At 48.7% G+C, this 16,889-nt stretch overlaps 1 protein-coding gene across 3 annotated transcripts in view; it reads right to left on the reverse strand.

The window, feature by feature from the left end:
* Positions 1–6,188: 6,188 nt before the first annotated feature.
* The window catches only part of SPATC1L (spermatogenesis and centriole associated 1 like), a 40,140-nt gene continuing 29,439 nt past the window's right edge, over positions 6,189–16,889 (reverse strand). For 2 of the 3 annotated variants that reach the window (XM_042847154.2, XM_042847153.2), the window contains exons 8-9: positions 10,043–10,313; positions 6,189–7,809 (exon numbers count right to left, since the gene is read on the reverse strand). The gene's annotated coding sequence lies outside the window, so the exon portion shown is untranslated. The remainder of the gene's footprint in view (positions 7,810–10,042; positions 10,314–16,889) is intronic. The other variant, XM_065562222.1, reaches the window with a different exon arrangement.

A 16,889-nucleotide genomic window follows, 5' to 3' on the forward strand; every position in this document is an offset into this window, starting at 1 on the left:
ATCCTGGTTAAGAGGGGAAGTAAATGTAGAACTTAGAAAGAATCATTAAAACCCCACCATCTGGAACAAATGGAAAAAATTGGGAAGTTGATAGCAATGAGTGCAAATCAGCTGTTAGGGAATATAGACAATTGATAAAGAAAGCTAAAGGTATCAGTGAAAACTCTAAGGCCTGTAGCAATAAGGACAACATGAAGGAATTCTTTAAATATATCAGGAACAAACAAAATTGAAATAGGAGACGGCTCTTTGACCTAGCAGAAAATGGCATAACAAAATCCAGTGATTGGAAGCTACAGCTAAATAAGTTCAGACTAAAAACAAAGCACACATTTTTAACAGCGAGTGTCATTGGAACGGCTTACCTAGTGGTGTGTAGGATATTTATCACCTGAAGTCTTTTTCTCAAAAGATATGCTAAAGCTCAAGCCCAGAACTTCTCGTTGATGGAAAAATTTCTGTGTGAGGTTCTATGGGGTGGCTTATGGAGGAGGTCAGACTACATCATTTGTCTCTTCTGGCCTTAATATCTGCAAATCAATAATGTAATAGTACTGTACCATCTTTCAATTGGAAGAGGCAACAGTTTTATTTCTGACCATGTAGGATAACTACAAAGCTGAAGGAGGAATAGTTTTTCCTGAAGGAGGAATAGGATGTTGTTTCATAAAGCCAATACTGAAAAAGCCTTTTAATGAAATGACCACTTTTAATCCTTTTCCACATAGGATGAAAACAAGTGGGTCTGATTCTCATGTATGGAGATGCCATCTGCACTGACACACTGCTTTAGCAGGCTATAGGGGTATAACTGGAACTTACTCCACTTTAGGCTCCTTTACACTGCCTGAGCAGTGTGATGTGACCTTGGTGTAAATGAGAATCAGGTAACAATCCCTAGACATGGATATATTTTTACAATATGAGGTAAATATAAATTAAAAAAAAATAAAAATATATGGAGATATACCTATCTCATAGAACTGGAAGGGACCCTGAAAAGTCATTGAGTCCATCCGCCTGCCTTCACTAGCAGGACCAAGTACTGATTTTGCCCCAGATCCCTAAGTGGCCCCCTCAAGGATTGAGCTCACAACCCTGGGTTTAGCAGGCCAATGCTCAAAGCACTGAGTTCTTATCGCTGATACCGTTGACTTTCCTTCTTCACTCCCTCAGTCTGTTTCTTACATTCACTTGTTGCAGCTTGTTTCAACTAGAGCTGATTGGACCCAGGAATTTCCATCCATCTCAACAAAAAAACAAAATCTCAAAAAAGTTTCCAGTGAAGTTAAAATTCAGAAAAATTTCAATTTTGAACTATCAAAATGTGTTTGGATAATGTTGACTAGTTTCTTTTTAATAAACGGTGAAACATTTTGATAAAAGGTAAGATATGTTTACCATATTTTGTAACTAGAATGGTATATTAACATTCATACATTAATAGAATATAAAGATTGACAACAATCAAAATGATAAAGTCAAAACAAGATGTTTTGACATGACTGAAACAAAACAAGTGGCAACAATTTGTTTTGACTTTCCTGTCAAAAAGGTAATTGAAATAGCCATTCCTGTGAAAGGTTTCGATTTTGACAAAAAAAGACACTTTCTGATGGAAAACTGTTTTGTGAAAAGTGTTATCATGCTATCCTAGGCCACAACCCTGCAAAGATTTGCACACACAAGTGAGTCTCAGCAGTCAGACAGTTTGTTTCTTATTTACCCAAGTGCAGTGGCACAACACCCGTGTCTGAAGTTACTCACAGGAGTGTTTGTCGGATCTGGGCTCTAGACTGTAATCACTCAGGGCAGGGACAGCATGACAGGGTATATAAAGCCCGCACCGGGGACAAAAGGGTCAAAGAGCTGCTGTGGGCCATGTTGGCCCTGCCCCTCCATCCCTGTCAATCATGTCAAGGGTTGGAATAAGGGTTTAAAAACCAGAAGTGTCAGACGGTTGGTGGGCAGCTCTGGGACAGAGTAGACAGCAACTCTACAGCTCCCAAGAGGAATCCTGGAAAATTTCAGGGAAACTGCCCTCAAGAAAGTCATCCCTCCCAGAGGCAGTGAATCCGGGACTATACTGAAAGGACCCTGGGAATGGGAGCCTGGATCCCAGCCCCTTCCAATTCAGACAGAATGGTTGGCTTAGTCCAGCATTGAGAAGACCCCTATTTATGCAGATGGATGCCCTGTGGATTTAGCATAGGGTGACCAGATAGCAAGTGTGTAAAATCGGGACAGTGGGTGGGGGTAATAGAAGCCTATATAGGAAAAAAAACCAAATATCGGGACTGTCCCTATAAAATCGGGACATCTGGTCACCCTAATTTAGCAGCACCCAGATGCCTATCAGTAACCGGCAAATAGTGACAGACTGCCTCTTACTATGTGTTTGTGCAATGTCCTGCACAAAGGGATCTGTGGGAGATACTGTAGTAAGTATTTAAGAGTAATAAAAGCAGTATTTTATTAACAATTGCTATTGAAATCTTTGGGGAAATGCTAATAACAATCCTTTCTTTTTGTCTTGCTATATGTGCTTTATTTAATCCTTAAACACAGGCACGGTGCTGTTCACAGAACACGGCTAAATCAATATATTTATAAATAGTTGATCACTATTCCTATACATTTCCCCCCAGTGTCAAATATTCCTGAGAAATGTCCCTCTCAGTAGGTGACAGAGTTCTCATTTCTTACCACATGAATCTCAATTTCAATGAGAGTATTCCAAGCAGAAGTTATTTATGATGTCAAGTGTATAATGTAGGCCATCAGTAAAATTCAGGTGACATTTTTGTTGATTTTTCTTCAAAAGTCTTGATGCTGTTGACGCTGCAAAACTCCGAGTGAAACTGGAGAACTCTGGCACCTAGATCTCAGTAGTCAGACCTGACTTCTTTAATAGAGACACAGAGCAATGTATACATAAATAAAATGAAGAGCCCTACCAAAATAAAACACTCCACTGCACACACAATTCTTCCCATAGGGAGCAGATAAGACTCAGATCAAACCTCACATGACAGATGTTAGTCATGTGCACTGTTGTTGTAGCCGTGTCGCTCCCAGGATATTACTGAGACAAAAAGGTGGGTGAGGGAATATCTTCTATTGGACCAACTTCTGCTGGTGAGAGAAGGACTCTTCTTCAAGTCTGGGAAAAGTACTCAGTGTCACAGCTAAATACATCGACTATTTAGCTGGGATACTGTGAATACCTTTCCCAGGCCCGAAGAAGAGCTCTCTGTAGCTTGAAAGCTTGTCTCTCCCACCAACAGAAGTTGGTCCAATAAAGATATTAGTGACACATTGCTCGGTGCTCAGATACCACAGTGATGGGGCAGCATAAGAACCTATAACTGCTGTTCTATTGTTTGCTCCTTTCTGAAGGCTAGGATTCATTTCTATTCATCATCACCACCACCATTATTACTCAGACTGGCAGCAGCACCAAAACACGCCAGGTGCTTTGCAAACACAGAAGACTTGGGAAAACGAACAATCTGAAAAGATAAAGAGACTAAAGTTGGGGGGGAAGGAATACAATGTAGGAGCAAAGGGATTAGCATGATGGCAGGCACAGAGCTTACTAGTTACAGGTTTATTTTCTTTCCTCATAGTGCAACACCCTGAATTCCCCTAACTCATCTTCCTTCCACAAAACAATCCTCTTGTCTTCCTCCTGCTCCAACACCAACCCCTAACCACAGTTTCAGAGTCCTTACACCTCTCCTTTCCAGCAGTAGAAGCCCTCCCTCAATGTAAACGAGCAGATCATTGAAAGAAGTCAATCAAATAGACAAGTAGGTAACTTAGTCAGCTAGGGGTTGTTTCTTGTAGGTATGGTGGAAGGAGTTACTGACATATCCAGTCACTTGTGGAGTTCCATGAGGTTCTATCTCCTTTGTTTATGTGGTTTACACTATTCAAGAAAGGAATTGTATTTTGACTGCAAGAATAAAACAAAACAAATATTGACAGGATTTTAATTACACACACACACACACACACACACACACACACACACACACACACACACACACACACACACACACTTCTCTATTCAAGGCCCATATTCTACTGTGTTCCAGCCAAGTAAATCTGGACTTCTAATTAAACATCCCATTTAAAAGCTGACTGCTATGGCCCTAAGCCACAAAACACACACAACATTGTGTATTGAATAGTACTGCAGCACAAGTAAAGTGCTATTCAATTCTTCTTTGAAATGTTCCTTCTGACTACCTGTTTATTTCATTGGAATAATAGGGAACTATACAGCAGCCAAGTACGTGGCTCATGAGTTAGAATGCTATGTACTATACAGTAAGGGCTTTAAAACTGTACAAGCTTTTTTGGCAAATATTAAATTTGCTGGAAAATGCACTTTTGGGCCACTGAAATTATACACAAATTTGGGTCGAATTTGGCACATAGTTTTGGCCCCAATCCCCCTGAAAACAAAAATATCAGAACAGCTTTTTTTTTTTTTTATAATGGCAAAACAGTTGAAAATGCTGAATGATTTTAATGGGGGAAACCGCAGCCTTTCAGCAAGGCCTCAGGTAAAAAGCCTAAGGCCCAGATCCTTACAGGTATTTAGGCACCCAAATCCCAATGATTTAAATGGGAGCGAAGCTCCGAAATACCTCTGTGGCTCCGGGCCTCTTTCAATGGCGAAAGAGGGAAGGGAACTTTCAACATCATCCTTTGTTCCCTTTTTCTTTAGGAGGACACCCTGCCCAGCTGAGAGCCGTTTATATAACTGTCTTTTGGGGAGGAAAGAGCAGACGTTAGCTTGCAGAGACGGGCTGGAGGGAGCAGTTGGTGTTAAAGTCCGATCCCGTCTCCTAGCCAAACACACACAAGAGGGGAGAGAGAACAACAGCTAAGATGGAAAATGCAGCTTGTGGCCGTGGGGCTGACTTTTCCTTGCTGCCTTATTGCTGGAAAAGCCACAGGCCTGGCACATGGTCTCTATTAGCCATTCCAAGACCTGGCAATCTTGTATCTGTGTCAGGCTGTTTAGGGCATTGCTTTTAGTTGCCCTTCTGGACACAGCTTAGACCACAGTTGCAAAATATACAGTCCTTGCCAAGTAAGCCAGACTCTTATTAGACTGAAGGAAAAAGGCAAGGGACAGGAAAGAGAAGAAATAAGGTGAGGCAGAAAAAGGCACATGGGGGGGAGGGGTGATGGTGACAAAGTCTCACATTCTAGGGATTTAGCCAAAGTAGATGGAGATGCCAATGTCAGCTGAGTCCCTCTACCAGGCTGGGTCTGGTCTGGATCTCTCAGGATCAGGAGGATGAAGCCCCAATGCTGTGAGGGTAGATCTCATTGCCCCAGGAAATGATGGGATGGCAGCCAGGGTGGTGAAGCTTGCTTCGGTGGTTGTTGGCAGACATCTTCTTTTTGAGTCAGTCAACAATTGTTGTGTTTGATCCCCAATTTTCTCTCAGAAATCTTTTATTTTCAGGACTCCAAAAGGGAGTAGCAGGATAGCCCAGCCCCTCATTATTTTGTTCCTACCAATTAGGCCTGATTTCCGACACACACGTTTTGAACCATTATTTTCATTCCCACATGTCTCTTGTTTACGAGGCATGATCTGAACCCAGTCCTTGAGTTACATCACTCAACCTTTTTGTTTGGACCAATTCAGTTTGTTTCCCTTTTACATCTTTTCCCATCAACATTTATTATTATAGGTTGCTGTGAACTTTCACTGACTATTTACAGTTAAGCTCACAATTAGGGTAAATTTTTGGCCCAATTATCACACCAGGTGTGCCATGCCCTACCCACCTAGCACAGCTAAGGGGAGCAGAAACTCTCATAAAGGAACTTGTTCTGGCTCAGTGAGCAGTTATGAGTTTGAAGTAGGACCACTGGGTGAAATCTTCTGGCCTGTGGCATCTCAGAAGTCAGACTAGATCAGGGGTTCCCAAACTTGGGTCACGGCTTACTCAGGGTAAGCGCCTGGTGGGCCGCGAGACGCTTTGTCTACCTGAGCATCCGCAGTTCGCCGTTCCCGGCCAATGGGAGCTGCGGGAAGCAGTGGCCCGTCCCGCACCGCTTCCTGCAGCTCCCATTGGCCGGGAACGGCCAACCGCGGCCACTGGGAGCTACGAGCGGCCGTACCTGCGGACGCTCAGGTAAACAAAATGTCTCGCGGCCCGCCAGAGGTTTACCCTGAACAAGCCACGAACCAAGTTTGGGAACCCCTGGACTAGATAGTCAGAATGCTACCTTCTGGCCTTAAGATCTATGACTATGTCGGGCGTGGCTGGGTGCCTGAGGACAGCTAGGGCAAAGAGGCGCGGAGCACGTTATGCTGCTCCCTCAAAGAGGACTAAAGTATTTCTGACAGCAGCAGATCCTCTAGCTGGCTAAGGCACTTGAGATGTGTCTCACTCACATAGCGTGTGGGTCACCACCGCAGCTGCCCGTTACTCCCAGTTCTCCCGAGCATGACTCGGAAATCTTCCCTTGTTGCTTACAAACTCACCAGCCCCGTCTCAGACTAAACATAGCCCTATCAGAAATGGAGGGGGCATGCAACCTGTCAGAACTACTGCAGTGACACGTGTGCTAACATTCTTCATTTCACTAAATGGGAGCAGATGCAGTTTAGCTGGGAGGGTGACACTTCCATTTGGGTCATTATGGCTCTAGAAGTAAACTCCTGATGAATGGCTATATAGTGAAATATGTCTGGGAGTAATTTAGAGCCTCACATTGCATCAGCCCCAGGCCGACTGCTCCAAGTTTAGGAAAAGACTGACACAGCTTTGAAACAGCTTTTAGAATATTAAGGGACTAGCTCGAATGGTAGAGTTTTCACTGAATGGACTCAGCATACGCAGTGTTTGATGCCAGATGGGTCAGGTTTTTTGTTTAATTCTTTTTCGTTTAGCTACAGAAAGAAAGGGACGTAGGCAAAAGACATAAAACCCACTGCTGGAATTGGAAAACGCTGAGCAAGTTGAGTTGAGCATTGAGGTAAAGTGACTGTGACGGGTAGACTGGAGTTTCCCAGAAGTCTCATCAGCTAACCAGGGCTGTGATGGCCAGTCTGCCCACATAGAATCCTGTGTGTGACAGAATTACAGGACAGATGCTGGTTTTTGCTACAGGTATATTTGTTGGAGACAGCCACGTGGTTTGTAGCAGTAGCCAGAAACGTCACTGATCGCTTTCATGTTCCGTTGATCTGTCCGGAAGGGGTAATGTCTATTGGGCTGCACGTAGCCACGACTGTTTCTGTGTGCTGCAACTCTAAGGCGTCTGTAAGGTGAAGGCTCTTCCAGAATGAGAAACAGGGAGATTTTACCTTTTTTCCTCTTTCTCTTTGTTTCTTATTATCTTTAATCTAAAAAAGAAACTAATCTTGATTGAAAGTATATGGCTGCTCCTCATGCATGGGGGGGAAAAACACACTATGCCAGCGCTCTCCTGGATTACAGCAGCTGCACACAGTTCCATGTATTAGTTAACCACAAAGCTACCACTACGTGAAATATTTGCCTTGAGCAGTCCTCACGCGGCTCCTGATCTTCTAAGCTTTGGTAATTTTGCTACCACTGAGTGGATGCAAAGGGCTGTCATGTGATTCAGTCGGAGAGTTCTGTCACCCAAAGATATTCAGCTCTGGGGTGTAGCATTGTGAGCCAGTTCTGTAGCCCAGTGTGTGATGCAGGGCCACTGTGCATAAAAATAGAACCCAGTATTGAGGTTTGTCAGTAGTGATTATATTGAAGACTCTGACGATATGGAAGGTGACGAGAGATGACAGTGCTGGACGGCAATATAAAACCACAAGTTAGATACATAGCTAGAAGCCAATTATCCTGCAAACTTTGCGGAGCTGCAGAAAGTGCTAATAAGGCTGTATTAATAGCATTTAAGGCACGAAAATCGCAAAGCAGAACATTCCAGTCTTAGCTGTAGCACGTTAGTTCAAGCAAAGGCTTCATGAGAGACACAAAGAAATGGTACATGGCTCAAAAGATATTTGCTAAATGCATATCACATTTGCCATAAGAACCACATCAGACAGTTAAACAATCTCAAAGCTGATACTGATTGATGTTTACAGAGACAAGGGTGCCTGCTTGTGGGAAAAGGCCTCTCAGGGAATGATTAGAAACAACAATCTAAGGGCTTGTCTATACTTACCGCGCTGGTTCGGCGGCAGGCAATCGAACTTCTGGGTTCGATTTATCGCGTCTTGTCTGGACGCGATAAATCGAACTCAGAAGTGCTCCCCGTCGACTCCGGTAATCCTGCTCGCCGCGAGGAGTACGCGGAGTCGACGGGGGAGCCTGCCTGCCGGGTCTGGACCGCGGTAAGTTCGAAGTAAGGTACGTCGACTTCAGCTACGTTATTCACGTAGCTGAAGTTGCGTACCTTACTTCGATTTGGGGGTTTAGTGTAGACCAAGCCTAAGAGCTGTTCATGGTTATGCAAGGTGGATATCTCCCCCTTAACAGAAGAAAGGAGTCGTGACTGCATGGAGCAAAAACACTATAAGGTAGGGTTACCATATTTCAGCAAGCAAAAAAGAGGATGGGAGGAGCCCCGCCCTAGCTCCACTCCCATCCTGCCCTAGCCCTGCCCCTCCCACTTCCCCCCTCAGAACCCCTAACCCTCCCCCTGCTCCTTGTCCCCTGACTGCCCCCTCCTGAGACCCTCCCCCCATCCTAACTGCCCCCCTAGGACCCTACCCCTTACCTGTACCCTGACTGCTCCAACCCTTATCCACACCCCCACCCCAGACAGACCCCTGGGACTCCCATGCCCCATCCAACCACTCTCCACCCCCAGACAGTCCCCCCCGAGAACTCCCGACCCATCTAAACCCCTCTGCTCCCTGTCCTGACTGCTCCAATCCCTCTCCCCACCCCTGCCCCCTGACAGCCCCCCCAGAACTCCCAACCCCTCCCCGCTCCTTGTCCCCTGACTGCCCCCTCCTGGGACCCCTGGTCTTAACTGCCCTCCAGGACCCCACCCCCTACCTAAGCCTCCCTGTTCCTTGTCCCCTAACTGCCCCCTCCTAAGACCCCCCCCAACTGTACCCAGGACCCTACCCCCTACCTGTACCCTGACTGCCCAAAACCTTATCCACATCCCCACCCCCAGAAAGCCCCCACCGAACTCCCGACGCTCCCCGTCTCTTGACTGCCCCCTCCAAAACCTCCCTGCCCCTTCTCCGACCCCCTGGCCCCCTTGTTGTTGGCCTTCGCCTAATGTCTCCGTGAGCTTGCTCAGGAACGGCCTGAGCCGTTCGTCCTGTCCGGGCATGCTGGGCAGCAGTGGGGGAAGAGCTCCAGACTGCCGGAGGCGAATGCAGGGAGGGAGGGAGTGAGCTCTGCTGCAGGGGAGAGGAAGAGGGGCTCTCTCTGGCTGACGGAGCCCCATGTAAGTGGCACCATCAGGCCGGCTGCCCTGTTAGCCGCGCGCGCTCTGCATGGTGGGGGGGAAGTCCGGACATTTACAAATTCCCCCCAGACGGTATTTTTAGCTCAAAAAGCCGGACATGTCTGGGGGAATCCGGACGAATGGTAACCCTACTATAAGGTGTTCCTAGGTGGATGACCAAAGCCTGCAGTCCAGATCTTAGTGGGACACGGAGGAATGTCTGCAGCGGGAGCAATGCCCGCTCTGTATGGCGGGGTTCGGGTGAGCAGTGACACCAGGCGGCTCAGGCAAGCCCCGTGCGTGGGGGGGGGGGGGGGGAGGTCTTCCTAAGGCCAGCCCCGTGTGGAAGAGAGCTCAGGGGAGTGGCTCGGGCCAGCCCCACACAGTGTCCCCTTTGGGAAATATGGTCAGTCATCCTACTTAACTAACACAACTCCTTTTTACTCCCCCAGCCCTAGGCAGCCACCACAGTTAGGAGAGCGCGAGCTGCCTTAGGCCTGGTCTACACTGGGGGGTGGGGGGGGAAATCGATCTAAGATACGCAACTAAGATACTACGAGAATAGCGTAGCTGAAGTCGACGTATCTTAGATCGACTTAGAATCACTTACTTTGCGTCCTCACAGTGCGGGATCGACGGCTGCTGCTCCCCCGTCGACTTCGCTTCCGCCTCTCGCCGTGATGGAGTTCCGGAGTCGACAGCAGAGCTATCGGGGATCGATTTATCGCGTCTACACTAGATGCGATAAATCAATGCCCAATAGATCGATCACTACCCGCCGATCCAGGTGGTAGTGTAGACGTATCCCAAGAGGTCTTCTACTGCATCAAACAGAATGATGTATCGGGTCAGATCCTCAGCTGGCGTAAGTCAGTGTAGCTCTGTTGAAGTCAATGGAGTTACACCAATGTACCCTGGATTAAGGACAATTTGCACTAGTTGATAATCTGTCACATTAAGTTCAGTCCAGGGATGAGTGATTACACCTGTGTAAACCCATACACCACCACATGGGCTGGTTGTGCAGTTGTTGCTGAGTGCCTAATTTGGCTTGCAGAACCTTTATTAATGGTGACAATGTGGGAGCAGGAAAGAACCCAGTTTGACTCTCAAATTAAATTTTTAGGGAGGACAGAAAAAAGCACCCTGTTCTAATTTGGGCATATTTCATATGTAAATTATTGGGATAATATAAGACCAGTGATGCCATTTTTACACCGTCACTTTGAACACTATACAAAGACATTTTTGCAGAGTTACGTTAGGATAGAACTGTGCCTTCAGCTATCTTTCCAATTAATTTGGCAGACTTTTTAATTGCTTGGCTAGAATAAGAATTATCCCTTAAAAATTAAATAATACAGACAGTTCCTCACACCCTGTGTGGAGTCCTTCCTTCTTCCAAACTGTTTCCAAACACTTAGGCAAAGAAGGTTGGTTTGGTTTTTTATTTAGGGGGAGGAAGGGTCATTGACTGTGATTTCAGTGTTTCAAAAAGGGTGATAATTGTCTAAAGCTCTTACCAGTCTGTCTAGCTGAAGCATAAGAAATAAGGAGGTGGATGTGGGAGAGGAGGGACAGTCAGGATGAACTAACAGATTGGCTCAGCCGTCATTAAGCCTGCTTTCTGTGGCAGAAGTCAGATGACACACATCAAGGCAGTAGGAGAGCAGAAAGACAAAATGATATCAACGCCTCTTATTTCCTGCTGAAGTCACATAATGTGGGGCAAAGAGAACCGAACAGGAAAACCATATTCCCTGAGATAAAGACAGGAAATCATGTCCCAGGAGCTCCAGAGGGAGATAAGGAGGGAGTCATTTCTTCTCTATCTTTAATAAATCTAGACTGTGACTCATTGCAGATTTGGGGAATAAAACTAATTTCCTGCCATATAGGGGCTCTAAGCCATTCGGTCCTCTGGTTCCTCTATTCCCCTGAATTTGAACAGCTGTCACAAACGGCATTGAACAGCCATTCCTGGCCCTTGATGAATAGTAGATGCTATAATCACGGAGCCAGGAATTTGTAATGAAAATATCAAAGCAGTACGGGAGCAGAAAGACAAAGTGATATCAACCCCTCTGACTTCCTGTCCAAGCCAAATAACGTGGGGCATCTTGCTGGGAGGCTTTACATCTATAGCTCTGTAGCTAATGGGGGTACCACAGCTTAGCGCCGTCCCAAAAATGCTTTTAAAAAGAAATCTCCAAGACATTCATTACATAAAATCCAAGGAAGGGACTCCTCTAAAAGGGGATTATATATCTCAGACACAGGACTTCATCCCAAGATGAACATCATTCGCCTCCAGTATTTGGGACTTGGACATTAGCAATGAGTAGCTCCTACTCGTTGTTGAAGCTTTTTTGGGGGGAGAAGGGCCGCACTGAGCACTGGCATGGTAGACACTGTAGGATCCTTTTCAATGGGCAGAAACAGTGTTTGCCTTTTTCCTGGTATTATGGGGACTGTTGCTGCAGGTGTATTGCCCAAATCTGCAGACTTTTACTAGCAGCTTTGCTGCAAATAGCACTGGCAACGTCAAGCCCTTTGAGGGAGGAATGGTTTCTCGAGGTTTATAGAACTGCCATCGTCAGCATGTCACACCACATCCAGCTACGCAGCCTGTTATTGAACTTGACTATTGACTTCCTTCTGTCCAGGCTGTCTGCAGCCCTCAGCTGCTTCCCCCATCTCTCTCAGGTCCTGCCATTTTGTTCTTTAATTCACTTCTTTCCGCCTTTGTAGCGGTGCTCCTGGTGCGTTTGCAGCTGAGCCTACCTCACCTGTGGAGCTGCTGGGGGCTTCTCAAAGCTAGGAGGGCGCAGGCCGCCCTCACAAGAGGGAATCAACTTCACCTGCACACAGGTGTCCACCTCAGCAAAACTGGAGTGATACTTATAGCTAGTCAGGGCACCGTGAGATGTTTTTCCCAGCAAAACGGCAGCACAGCGGGACTAAAGTCCCACTCCGAAGATATGCAATCTTGCTGTCTACTCAAGCCATACAGACACTCCTTCTTATATTGCTGATACTAAGCCCCCTCATTTAAACTGGTGTAAATGAGGAATAGCTTCATAAGACTAAGAACTCCGCTGACTTGGATGTTGCATCTCCGCAGTTGGAGGTTTGCCTGGTAGCCCATTCTGTACAGTCCTCTGCTAATCTCTTTGTGGGTGAATAATCCTTTTGACCCACCCAGGATACCACCTGGAGTTGCAGTGGTATAAAACATGCATGTGAAGACAGGCCTATTGTTCTTAAACCTACTATTTGTGGCGGGTACAAGCTGACTCCAGGGCGTTATTTTCAAATGCCTTTGCTGAATATGTGGTGGTGTCGGTATGAACACACACCCCCCCCCCCCCGAAAGAAACTGGTTCTGTGCTGCCTTCATTTAAATTAAGATGGTTAAGAGCAGCATTTTTCTTCTGCGTAGTAAAGTTTCAAGGTTGTACTAAGTCAATGTTCAGTTGTAAACTTTTGAAAGAACCGTAATGTTTTGTTCAAGTTACGAACAACCTCCGTTCCCAAGGTCTTCCTAACTCTGAGGTTCTACTGTACCTACTCCTTGGTCACACGAGCAAACAGCTCCAAACATTTTATCTCAGGGAATAGCCAACCAAGTGCCACTCAGGGTACCTCGCAACAGACTGCTTTACATTACTCTACCCTCCCAGACGAATGGATACACAGCTGCTTTTGTATAGCAAGTTTCCCAGGTACTGACTTATTTTTCCCGGTGGGTGCTCCCACCCCAAGGTCCCAGCCCCACTCCCCTTTCCGCTAAGGCCCCATCCTTGCTCCGCCTCTTCCCACCCCACCCTCTCCCCTGAAGGCCTGCCACTCGCTGCTCTCCGCCCTCTCCCGAGCACCTCTCGCCAGTCACTTAAGCCCCAGAGCACCCGCAGAGTCGGTGCCTATAGCATGTATATAAGTCACGTTCATAGGCTTCCTCTATGAAACACAAGACATTACAGTTTGCGACTAGGTCGGGACAAACACACCAGTTACTCAGAGATGGGAGGAAAGGTTCCATTATTTAAAATATCCTCGTCTGGAAGTATCAGATGCCCAGCCCTTAAACACAGCTGAAGAGCAATGCTTAGGGTGACCATAGGTCCCATTTTGGCCAGAACAGTCCCTTTCTTAAGCCCTGTCCTGGCCTTCCCAACTCTTCCTCACCCCCCCCCTCCCGCACCCAAAATGAGCATTTGTCCTGTTTGCTCTTGCCAACGTGATCAGTTGGCAAGAGCAAATGGGACAAATGCCCACTTTTGTGAAAAAGTGGGGGGGGGGGGGGGGTTGGAAGAACGTGGGGGGGGGGGGGGGGGCTGCGAGTGGAGATGCCAGCCCCGTGTGAGCGGGGGGAGAGGGGCAGGGTTCCAGTGAGCAGCAACAGTCTCGCAGGGACAGGGAAGGCCTCAGCGAGCAGCTGGGGGTGTCCCGTTTTCCCTTGGGGAAATAGGGTCACCTAGCAATGCTGGCCTCAATGAATGGCACCTCCACTGATGACGAATGATAAGAGCACATCACCGTGACTCTGGCAAAGGGCAAAGATCATGACTAGACAGAGCTGCTGCTTTCTGTACAGGTTGGGCGGGAAGCAGCGGACAGGACCCAGCCACGCAAACCACCCCCCCTAAAGCACGTTGCTTAAGTGCAAGGGCAGCGGCAGGAAGTTCTGGACGTCAATTCTTAGAATGAAACGATACGTGAAGAACAGAGAATTGGCTCAGTCCATTAAGAACACAAACCTCCTGGGTGTTGGAGTCCAATCCCCTGCTAGCACTGCTGGGAGGGGTGAGGGGGTGTCAAGCTGCTTTCTGATCTTAGGGGAATGCCCGTATGAAACCTGAAATGCACATCAGACAGTGGTGACAGGAGGTGTCGGGGGCTTCCCATCTGCTGCCTCCTCCCTTGGCTTTTTCTCACTCCAAGCAGCCCTCTATCTCCAGGCCCCCAGCACCAAAATTCATCTCCCCACATATCGCTGTCCAGGCCCCTTGTTTTCAGCCTGCAGGGAGATTGCTCCCTGAAGGCCTGGCTGGCTGAGCTCCGACACCTGTACCCACTTCAAGGAGTGCCCAGTGGGCATGCTGCACTTGCTACCCAGCAGCCCCGTGGCTGCAGAAGGCAGGCAACGGGGTCTGCGCAGACTGGCAGGTTTACGATCCCGGGGGCAAGCCAGGAAAGGGTGAGGAGGCAGGAGGTGATGGCCTGGCTATCACTAATGGGTGCTACAGACACTACCCACTAATGGTAGCGTCTGTAGCACCCACTCTTCTGTACTGCGGCGTCCGTCACACAACCCCATCCCAGCCTTGCCATCAGCCTGGCTTTCCCGCCTTACTCAGAAAGGGGCAGGGCTGGGCTTCAGCCACCTCCTTGCACCTCTTCTTCCCAGCATCCTCTGCATCCACCCGCACTGGCCTGTAGCTCGCCAAAGCACACTGGTGTTCAGGAGTGAAGTGACAGGGAGGGACTGGCCTTTGGACTTTCCACAGCTGTTCAGTGACCCCACGCTCCCAGCACGCAGACAGCCCTGACCGAGGAGCCAGCTGCCGAACCCACAGACAGCCACGGGGAAGCTGGCTCAGACCAGGCCTGGCGGCTGTTGTGGTTTTTACAAACTTCCAAGAATATTTTACAGGGAACAGAACCTGAAATACCTTCCAGCGTTGAAAGCCACGTTTTGCAAAAAATGCGCAGTTATTGGGAAAACCCGTGTTTGAAAACCAATTATTTTTAACCCCCGAACACTTTGACTGAAATATTTGGGGGGGGGGGGTTAGCTTTTCATAACCCCCTCTCCCCCCTCCCAAAAAACAACCCCACAGCAACAAACTTTCATTTGGGTCAAAAAGCCAAATTTCACTGAAAGAAAAATATTGCTGTGAAAAGAGCCGCAGGCAGCTGTGTGTGAAGGAGAGAAGTCAGTCGCCAAGACTGCAGCTCTCCGAGCGGTGGCTGTGAATCCATCTCCCCTGGGGAGAGGCGAGGGGTCACCAGACTGTGTCCTGAGTCCGTGCGCAGTACAGTGCTCTCCGTACCATGTCATGCACAGGAAGCGCTAGCACCTGGGTCCCACAGGGCCCACCTGCCTCTGTGTAGGGTTACCATATTTTGAGCCTCCAAAAGGAGGACACTCCACAGGGCCCCGGCCCCGCCCACGCCCCGCCCCAACTCCGCCCCTTCCCCAAAGTCCCCGCCCCAACTCCGCCCCCTCCCCTGCTTCCCGCGAACATTTGATTCGCGGGAAGCCTGAAGCAGGTAAGGGGGGTGTGGGGGGAGGAGGCGCGGCCCAGTCTGGCCCCCCCAGCGTCTCCAGCCTGGGTCGGCTCGGGCCCTGGGGTGCCGGCCCCGGGCCCGGCCCCTGGCCGAGCACCCCTGGCCCGCCCAGCACTGCCGGTCCCCGGCCCGGCCCCCGGCCCGGCCCCCCGAGCCCCCAGCCTGGCACCGCCGGCCCAAGCCCCCGGCCCGGCACCGCCAACCGCTGGCCCCGCCCCCGGCCCAGCACCGCATGTCTCGATTTTCCCGGACATGTCTGGCTTTTTGGGATTTCCCCCCGGACGGGGATTTGGAGCCCCAAAAGCCGGACATGTCCGGGAAAATCCGGACGTATGGTAACCCTACCTCTGTGCCCCACCAACCCCCCAGAACCTTCCTCCTGGTGAGCTGTATCCCTCCTGAGCAAGGGAACACAAGCAGCTGCAAATACATTCACCGCACTGCCCTCTGCTGGCCTATGCTACGCAGTCACAGGAGACAGGGACATCTCGCCCCAGCTGTGGTTTCTGATCCTTAGAGCCATTAGCAGTTGTCAGGCAGCTCTGCCCAGGCACGCAGTGGTGGCAGGATCGGGGAGAGCAAAGGTGAGCTCTCTGTTCCCCCTCTATTACCAACCAGCTGGGTGCCCCCCCATGGAGATGGACGCTGCCAGGAAAAAGGTACAAAAGGGATTCGGACAAATCTGAAAGCTATAAAAATAGCACTTGAGTGTGTCCTTCCTAGACGACGGGTAATAAATGTGAGACACGCACGGCCGTGCGTCAGCAAGGAAAGACAGAGTCTTGTCACGCACGCACTGATCTGTGCAATATTGCACCGCCAGAACGTGAGGCTGCCACAGTTCCCACTCTGCCCCCGGAAAGGGGGCAGCTCCGAGTCACCGGATTTAACGTCGGGCTAAGTTCTGCTCTACGGTGTATATCACAGGCAGCTTCTCAAAGACAATGCGAGGCTGGAAAAAAAAGGAGGGGGGGGCCAGATCCCCAGACGTGTCAACAGCCTATGCCAGCGTGGCCCCTTGCACTACTTGTTTGCATGTCCTTTGTTTGAGGACACGAAAAGAGATAAGACAGATGAAATGGGCCGGGCCAGGGCAGCCGATTTGGCACATACCCTCAGCAGCCGTTGCTGATTCAGAACCACAGTGGATTTTAATGTTGCTT

The sequence above is a fragment of the Chrysemys picta genome, chromosome 11 (assembly GCF_011386835.1).
Source record: "Chrysemys picta bellii isolate R12L10 chromosome 11, ASM1138683v2, whole genome shotgun sequence".
Classification (NCBI taxonomy): Eukaryota; Metazoa; Chordata; order Testudines; family Emydidae; genus Chrysemys; species Chrysemys picta.